Genomic DNA, 6,124 nt, shown 5'->3' on the forward strand with positions numbered 1-6,124 from the left:
GGACGATTCATGAACCACTAATTGTAAATAAATGTGTATACATATAAATATAAATATATGTGTGTGTGTATATATATATATATATATATATATATATATATATATATATATAATAACTTAAAATAATAATATACAATATAATTAAATTGTTATTAAAATAAATCTATATATATATATAGAGAGAGAGTATATCAAATATAATTATATAATAATTGTAATACTCGTTGGACGTTTCGATTATTATTTAGAGAAGTTTAATTCGAACTTATATGATTTTAAAATAAACGGTGATTCGAAAATGAGTTCTATAAATTTTAGGCTTACTAAAAATGTATTTAAGATCTAGTTATTAAATTTTAGCACTTTTTATATTTTACCCAGAATCGAGCGGGACAGTTGATGTAATTTTTATTTAATAAATTAATGATCAAATTTTATACCATAATGACCGAAATAAATAAAGATAATTACTGTGAAAGTTTGGAATTTTTCTGAAGACTTTTATCCGCCACTGATTTTAAATAGTAGACGATACACAGTCCGTGAAAGCTGTCGGTAACTACATTACAAAATTTATGGCTGTTTTTTGTTTCAATTCACATGTGTTAAGAATTTAATATATTATAATTATTATTATATTTATACCATTGTTTCTGTTTGATTAACCACCTATCTATTCTCTATAATATATAGATACAGATACTTAACATATATAGAGGACATATAGATATATACACTTCAACACCCACAACCCACCATCTTCATGCTACTTGTTTTCCTTCTGTCCGATAACCAAACCCAACTCGCCCGATTTCATTTCATTCGAAGAACTCGATACATGGAACACCAAAATAGATTATTGTTCGTGGACTTGTGTCACATACACCATAATTCGAAACAAAACTATGAACCACCTTGAGTGAACCACAATCTCCTTTTTACACTTCGCATGCTCCTCCTCCTGGATCAAACGTGCATTCATCTTACACACCGGATCAACATTACGGTACTCAATATCTTTATTCTTTGAACGCTACTACAACTACTAAAACCCAAGTCGTTTCTTGTTCTTCCTTCGTATAATTACAACTCAACTACAAACCATCAAGTCAACTACCATGTTTCTGTTTCTTCACACCACCATAACCAACGACCATCTCCCTTATGAACACCAACCTACAAACTGCTACTGCAGTTATACTTTCTGTTTTTCTATTTTCAAACAAACCAAAAACAAAACCAAACGAAACCCATAAAAACTGCTTTTGTTCCTGGCATGTCCCGTACGAAAACATCCTTTAAAACTTTCTATTTCTGTTTATTCTTGCTGCTATACGAAGATCGAACAACACCACAACCCCGATAACTGCTACTACTGGTGTACGATTTTTTTTGTTTCTGCTACAGTGACGAAGGGTGATGATATTAAATATGATGATGAGGGTTTAAAAGAAAGATGATGATGGGAGTGGTTGTAAAAGGCTGCTGAAATTCGATGCTTCTTTTATTTTTTTTTTGAATATATAACGAATATCCTACCACTATATTCTGTCGACTTAATTAATTTTGCAAAGATGGATATTATACCGAATGGGGGAACAATTTGTGGGCTACTGAACTTAAAATTTTTGATCCATATTTCAAAGAGTGTTGGGCCTGTTTTTAATACTAGGCATGTAACATAGACCCACGAATGGATCATAAGCCCAACATGGCTTCTGCTGCCTACCGCTATTTTGTTGTTTCTTTTAAGATTTAAAACGAGAATAATGTTGATGATTATTATACCGTGATAATAATAATGATATTGGGATGAAGATGATGGTTAGTATGATGATGATAGTGTAACGAGCTTGATTATGTTAATGATAAGGTTATGGTTCGATGTTAATAATGATGATGTACGGGATGATTAACGAGTATGATGATGAGTATATGATGATAAGATGGTGATGATCGGGTTCATGTCGATGATGAGGATGGTATTATGAATGACTATAATGATGATTATGATAATTATGGTATAACCCTTTAATATTAATATTAATATTAATATCATTGTTACTTTTATTATTATTATTATTATTATTATTATTATTATTATTATTATTATTATTATTATTATTATTATTATTATTATTATTATTATTATTATTATTATTATCATTATTATTATTATTGTTATCATTATTGTTATTATTATTATTATTATTATTATTATTATTATTATTATTATTATTATTATTATTATTGTTATTATTGTTAGATTATTTATTATTATTAATAAAATTTATATCATAATTACTAGTATTATCATTAAACATTATTAGTATTACCATTACAAACATTATTATTATTAGTACTATCTTTATCATTAATATTAAGATTATCAATATTATTATTATTATTATTATTATTATTATTATTATTATTATTATTATTATTATTATTATTATTATTATTATTATTATTATTATTACCATAATTTTTATCATAATTAGTATTATTTTTATCATTATTATTATTAGTATTATTAATATATCAAATGAAGATTTTCTATATAGAACTAACCATATTAATACTCTTGTAATAAATGTTAATTATCTATATAAAGATAAATATATCTAATTAAGTTATTAATAAAACACATAATATAAAATAACAAATAAAATCACTAATAATATATATTTGTTCGATTACCATTACATGTATTAATATACATGATTGAATATAGGTTCGTGAATCCGAGTCCAACCCTACACTTGTTCAATGTCGTCATATGTATTTTTACTACAAAATACAATATTGTGAGCTTCATTTGCTCCCTTTTAAAATGCTTTTGCTATATATATTTTTGGGACTGAGAATACATGCGCTGTTTTATAAATGATTGACGAAATAGACACAAGTACTCAAAAATTACATTCTATGGTTGGATTATCGAAATCAAATATCACCCTTTTTAACTTGGTAACCTAAGAATTAGGGAAATGGCCCCTAATTGACGCGAATCCTAAAGGTAGATCTACTGGCACTGACCAGCCCCAGTCAGAGAATTTGAACTGCTTTAGTACTTCGATTTAAAAGGTGATTGTGATCGCCGTTATATAGCATACTTGCGAGTATGCGGGGGATATTCTATATGCATTATGTTAATGTCGGTTACCAGGTGTTCATCATATCAATGATTTTTTATACACTTGCGAGTGTAAGGTTATCTATGAAAAATGAAATCTTGTGGTCTATTATATTATTGGAAATGATTGATTAAGATAAACCTATAAACTCACCAACATTTTGGTTGACACTTTAAAGCATGCTTATTCTCAGGTATGAAAAAAATCTTTCGATGTGCATTTGCTTATTTTAAGGATAGTACATGGAGTCGTTCATGGCATATTTAGGACAGTACCTCGCAATGGGACCAAATGTTGATGACTTCGTCCAGGTGGATTAAGACGGGCTATCACAGTAGATACATGGGATTTTATTAGCCTCATTTATTTTATTTAGTGTATATATAGAATAGACGAGAGAGGGGTTTAGTATGCCTCTTAGTTACTATACATGGACTTGTAACTTTGAGAGAGATTATAAAACCAAAATACTTAAACCCAAGTATTTGCTCTCATTGTCTTCATTGTTATATCACTACATATTATTTCTATTGTTAGTCGATCATGACTATCACATAAAACAACAATTAAACTATTATCCTTACGAAAGTCGTCGTGTTCATATTTTCGTAACGGATCAAGTGGTATTCAGAGCATTCGTTTCTGCGGGTGACGAATTAAAAGTTTCCGCAAATTTAGTTCAAGTTGCATAGAAATGGCCAAAAGGAAGAAGAAGAAAAAAAAGACAATAAAGAATGGGTATGAAGAAAAAAAATAATATTTGCCATGTTTACATTTTTAAAAATGTTAAACATGAGAAGTTTGTGAACTCTTCCTTTTGTTTATAAATGGAAGAAGAAAAAAGAAAAAAGAAAAAAAAAGACCTCTAGCCCCATGAAAAAATATGTTCTTGGGAATATATGGAGGAAAAAAATGCCTTTTACTTGATAGCGGTGGAAGAGAATCTCATGTTTTCAAGCCTATAAGGTTAAAATGAAGAAAATGCATCTTCTTTTTATTGATAAAAAGGAGGTAGAAAAAAAGCCTCAAATGAAAAATAACATATTGTTGTAATTTGAGAGAATTCGTCATAAAATATTGAGGACTAGCAGGCGCTAGTCGTCTTTGCCGGAGAAGGGGAGGAGTGATCTGGGTGGATAGTACCATACCCGAATCTGAGAGTCAAAGAGAGGCTCCGTACTTCCTCAACAGTTAACGTGGGTAGTGGGATGTTGGACAAAGTCATGATCACACCCATGATCTCATGCTTTTACAGTTATATAGGACATGGAGAGCTAGCTTCTTTTACATAATTATGTCAAAATCCACTATTTGCTCCACTAAAGCCCACGATCTCATGCTGTAGATACATGAGATTTTTTTAGCCTCATTTATTTTATTTAGTGTATAAATAGAATAGATGAGAGAGGGGTTTAGTATGCCTCTTAGTTACTATACATGTACTTGTAACTTTGAGAGAGAAAATAAACAAAAATACTTAAACCCAAATATTTGCTCTCATTGTCTTCATTGTTCTATCACTACATATTATTTCTATTGTTAGTCGATCATGACTATCACATAAAAACAACAATTAAACTCTCATCCTTACGAAAGTCGTCGTGTTCATATTTTCGTAAGGGATCAAAGTTACAAGCTCAACCAGATTAAGTAAGTCATACAACTTTGATTCAGTTATCCTTGGTAAATATCTCAATCGTTTTAGGCTCTTTGAGTCACCTTCATACGTATCGATTCTTATTCTTTGTAACTGTGCAGTTACGGACAACAAATTAGAAACGATAATCAGATATTGTAAATCCATAATATCCGCGAGTCTTTCCAAATGCTCCAACATAACAAACACTGGAATTTGGTTTCTTAACCAAAATTGTCATAAACTCCGAGCAATCAAAATAGTGGAGTGCTATAAAGTTGTTGTTATAACATGCTTTTTCGGAAACTTTGTCTTATTTACAAGCAGCTTGTCATGTCCTTTATCCGATTGGTTTTTTAAGTGGAGGTAGTCTTGAGTATCTAGATATTTATTGTTCTAGTATTCGCTATGTGGATACGTTTGAATGTGTTGAAGATGGTTTAACGGTAATTGGTTCTGGCATTGCTAAAAATCTTAAAATTCTTAGCTTTCAGGGGTGCGATTTTGTTATGGATGATTGCATCATAAAAATCTCAAAAGGGTGTCCATTGCTACCAGAGTTGAATGTTAGACATTGTTGTGGAATCACGCTTCCTGGTTTGGTGTCGATTGGATTGCATTGTCAATATTTGGAGAGACTACGCGTAAACCATTGCAAGAATCTTTGTGACACTGGATTACTAGCTTTGGGTAATGGTTGCAAACTGTTATCGGTGTTATACATGTCGAGTTGCCATCAAATTACTTCATCTGGGAAAATAAATTTTGAGATACAGATACCGGATGTCTTAATTTCAGAGGAAAGTGGGTATATACATCTCCCAAATTGGACATATAATTGGCCAAGGTGACCAGCTAAAAGTACATGAAGATTTTACTTTAAGAACATCAACTGATTTGATTGATGGTTTATATTTTTGATTTTTAACTTTGGGATTGGTTTAGATATACTGTAACCTTTTCTTCGAAAATACTTGATATTAATGATATTGATATTCAGTTACGTAGTAACTGACTGACTATACATACATTAGGTGTTCGATCATTTGTATTATTAAGGTTGTGATATATATGTTTTGGAACAAAGTAGAAGTCAATTGTTCTTGTATCAATAACAATGAGCTTAGTAGATTCTATATATGGTGTTTCTGAAGGTGACTTTGCAAGCTTTTAATATCAGTTAAGAAGACCATGGATCTAATGTGATGCAACGACTTAATCTTAGAATCTGTTTTGAACTTGCAGGCTCTGATTTCACATATCAACTGTAGTTTGTTAGAGCACTTGGTAAGTATTTTTCTTACACAACTTTTAAGCCTCATGTTTCCAAATGACTAAGTATGAAATGTAA

This window comes from Rutidosis leptorrhynchoides, chromosome 10 (genome assembly GCF_046630445.1).
Source record: "Rutidosis leptorrhynchoides isolate AG116_Rl617_1_P2 chromosome 10, CSIRO_AGI_Rlap_v1, whole genome shotgun sequence".
Classification (NCBI taxonomy): Eukaryota; Viridiplantae; Streptophyta; class Magnoliopsida; order Asterales; family Asteraceae; genus Rutidosis; species Rutidosis leptorrhynchoides.